The sequence below is a fragment of the Asparagus officinalis genome, chromosome 8 (assembly GCF_001876935.1).
Source record: "Asparagus officinalis chromosome 8, Aspof.V1, whole genome shotgun sequence".
NCBI lineage: Eukaryota > Viridiplantae > Streptophyta > Magnoliopsida > Asparagales > Asparagaceae > Asparagus > Asparagus officinalis.
In genome coordinates, this window is record NC_033801.1 from 129,679,786 (window position 1) to 129,684,041 (window position 4,256).

A 4,256-nucleotide genomic window follows, 5' to 3' on the forward strand; every position below is an offset into this window, starting at 1 on the left:
TAACTTTCTCATCTGATCTCGGAATGAGGTGATCTAAGATTCGTTGGAAAGCTCTTGAAGAGACCTACAACTTTGGTCTTATACACATTTTCATATTCTAACTGAATCAGTGTGCAAAATATAGAAACTCTCAACTGGTCAAAATTCTCAGATTCTCACTATTTGCCTATGTGCATGTTTTGTGTATTTACACTCATATATTCACAAATATACATTGAATTGATCTCAAATCAATTCCTATCATACTCAAATATCAAAATACATTATTTTCACTATATAACATATTTATAATTATTTATCACACTATATTCAAATTTTCGGGGTTTTACATTCTTCCCCCCTTAAAAGAATTTCGTCCTCGAAATTTGGAAATCATACGCATCTCGCAATACGAACTTCTAGATGAACATATGGAAATATTTATACCTAACGATCTAAAATGGTAATATTCCCGCTCGAACCCTAATCTAGTGGAACTAGTACATCGGGTGAAAAATCCAAACAAGGAACCCCCCATATATATACCATGTGTTCTAAAAGATTAAGAATTAAGTAGAAATATTCACATTCTAGTGTTAAATGTAAATATAACCCAAGATGTAAACATAATATAAAACACATATCATAAAAATTGATTTATCTGTTCAAACAGGAGTGGGTAGTCGCGACGCATGTCCTCATCGTGCTCCCAAGAAACCTCCTCAACTCCTTTCCGGTTCCACTGAATTTTCACCAAGGGAAAAAAATATTGTTTCTAAAGTTCTTGTCTTCTCTAGCAAGTATATAAGCTGAGATTTCAATCGTAGTCAAATCATCCTGAAGCTAAATCTCCGATGCGTTCAACACTCACTGTTGCTCTTCATCATGTAATTGTTTCTTGAACATTGAAACATGAAACACTTTATGTACTCTGGACATCGATGCTGGAAGGTCTAGTCCATATGAAACAGTTTATGTACACTAGACATCGATGCTGGAAAGTCTAGTCCATATGAAACAGCCCCAATAAGCTCCAAAATCCGAAACGGTCCAATATATCTCAGTTCAAGCTTTCTCCGCCTTCCGAATCGCTGAACGTCTTTTATAGACGATACTTTCAGCATAACTAACTCTTCAAATCTGAAACTCTAAATGTCCTCATTTATTATCTGCATAGCTCTTTTGCTGACTCTGAGCAGCTAGAACATGTTCTTTGATTTATGTTACTTTCTCAGTAATCTATCTCATAAGCTCTGGCCCAAGCATTAAAATATCCTCCTACTCTACCCAATATATAGGCGATCTGCAAGGCCTCCCGTACGATGCTTCATACGGGGTCACACCAATTATCACTTGATAACTGTTGTCATAAGCGAACTCTATCAGTGGAATATGATTCCTTCCATCTACCTTGAAAGTCAATGACATAAGCCCGAATGCACTACTGTAAGATAAATCTGTTGCCAAATGAATCCTGGAAATCCTTTCAAAAATGCGGAATGAACACTGAACCTCGATCCGATACCATCGTACCTGGAACTCTATGAAGTCGAACTATCTACCAAACATATATCCTCGTATATGCCTCGGCTGTATAAGTAGTCCTTACTGGAATGAAATATGCTGGCTTCATTAGTATATCCATTATCATCCAACCAGAATCATTTTCTTTCTTCGACTTCGGCAACCCTACAATAAGGTTCATAAAAAGGTCCGTCCACTTCTATTTCGAAATGGGAAAAGATTGAAGTGTTCCTACCGGTCTCTAATGTTCCAGGATATCTTTCAGTATTTTTTGACGCCTACATATATACTCTAAAATCTTCCTATGCATATCACTCCACCAAACGTGTCTCTTTAGGTCTTTGTACATCTTAGTTATTCCTGGATGTACAGAATCACGAATTCATAGTTCTCAATAAACTAAATCCACCGTCATTACCTCTGGTTTCTAGGAGAAAAGATACTTTAAACTCTGGTGGTCGATGAACAACTCAAATTGCACTCCATATAAGTAATGTCTTGAATTCAGTGCAAATGCCACTGTTGCTATCTCCAAATCATGAGTGGGGTAGTTCTGCTCGTTCACACTCAACTATCACGAGATATACGCTACTGTCCTCTGAGTTCGCATTAAGACGCCTCCCAAACCTGCTAACGATGCCTCTGTGCAGACACGAATGTCCTGACGCTGCTCGGAATAGTCAAACTGGTGCTGTAGTCAACTTAGTCTTTAAAGTATCAAAGGCCTTCTGGCACTCTGTGTTCCAAATGAACTGTACACCATTCTTCGTAAGGCGTGTAAGTGGCGCCAAAATCTTTAAAAAGTCTAGGATGAACTTCCTGTAATAACCGGCTAACCCAAGAAGCTTTGAATCTCTGTCGCCGTCTTCAGCGATTCCAAATCAAGAACTGTTGTAACCTTAGCTGGACCCACTACTATGTCCTCTCTGCTGATGATGTGGCCGAAAAATCTGACTCCTGAAAGCCAAAACTTGCACTTGCTGAACTTGACATATAACTGATGCTCCTGTAGAGTCCTCAAAGCTAACCGTAGATACTGTTCGTGTTCTATCTTCGATCTCGAATGAATGAGAATACCATTGATAAATAAAATTATCAAACTGGTCCAAGAAGGGACGAAAAACCCCGTTCATCAGATCCATGAATACCATGGGAGCATTAGTCAACCCAAATGGCATGACCAGAAACTCGAAAGGTTCATATCGAATCATGAAAAACGGCTTTGGAAAAATCCATCTCCCGAACCCGCAACTATGATAACTAGAATGAAAATCAAACTTCGAGAAATACTACGCTCTCTGCAACTAGTCGAACAAGTCATCAATCCTAGGTGATGGGTACCTATTCCGGATAGTGACCTTGTTCGGCTCTCTATAATCAATGCACAATCTCATATTACCGTCCTTCTTCTTCACGAAGAGGACCGATATGCCCCACGGAGAATAACTCCTATAAATAAGACCCTGAGCTAACAACTTATCCAATTGGGTCTGAAGCTCCCTCATCTCAGCTGGTGCCATACGATAGGGTGCGCGGGATATCGGGGCTGTGCCCGGCTGCAACTCAATACACCACTCGACCTCTCACACAGGAGGTAACCCAGGTATGTCCTGAAAGACATCCTGATATTCTGAGACAACTCTAGTCTCCAATGAATCAATACTCAGATCCCGTCGCATCACCTCATCGATGTACGCCAGAAATGACCCCGCAAAACGGTTGCCCTGAGAGGTTGCTATATTCATCTCGGACCCATCGGACGCTCGCAAATTTGACCGTCTTCACAAAGCAGTCAATACTAATATGGTAGGAAGATAGCCAATCCGTACCAAGAAGGATGTTGAAGTTTGACATCAACGACACGATCAACTCGATGACTAACTCAAACTCATCTAGTTTGATGACACATCTCCCACAGATGGAAGGGACACTCCCTCTAGAGGAGTAAAGACGGACAACAGAATATCTAAGGAATGTGCTACAAGCTGAAACCTATCAATGAAGGTATGTAAGATAAGAGATACGCAATTTCCTAACTCAAACTAGATCCGAGTTGAAAAAGGAAATCACGATGAAAGCTCCGCTCGTACCCTGATCACGCGGTACTACTGAATAGACTCTGCTGGATAATGCAAATCTTCTGGATAATGCAAATATGGCCTGCTGACCCCTAAATCCTCAGATTAACAAGTAGTGCCTCTATCTTCCCACTGCTGGCTGATATTACGACTCTGAGACTGTCAACCGAGACTTATATCATGATGACTTCCTGCTGGTGTGCTGCGACAAGTCCTTTGCTCTCTGTTCAATCTTGTTATAATTGTAACATGTACCCCGAACTCTGCGCTGCTTTGGCGCTCTCGAATCATATCGTGCTCCTTTCTTATGTTGTCCTTGTTACTGGGGTAAAATCATTCTCCCGCTGCTAGGTTTCTCTAGAGTTTCACAATAGTTCTCTTGCTACTGTCATTTACTATTCTAGTTCTGATTTCTTCCTTCACCATGGGTATATTTCCCTGCTTCACTTAGACTAACTCTAATAGCTTGTTGAAGTAGTGATTAAAATTCTCCCAAATAGGTGATAATTGCTACCCCGTCAAAAATCTAGATGTTGTTGCTATCCTCTAGCGATGTCATCAGTGTTGAATACATCTAACTTCTGCTTGGTACTAAGTTGACGTTCAAGAAAATTTTTTTTTCACATACTCCTTTCCTTATAGATTGCAATTGGAATTGGTGTGCTTTGTAACTCT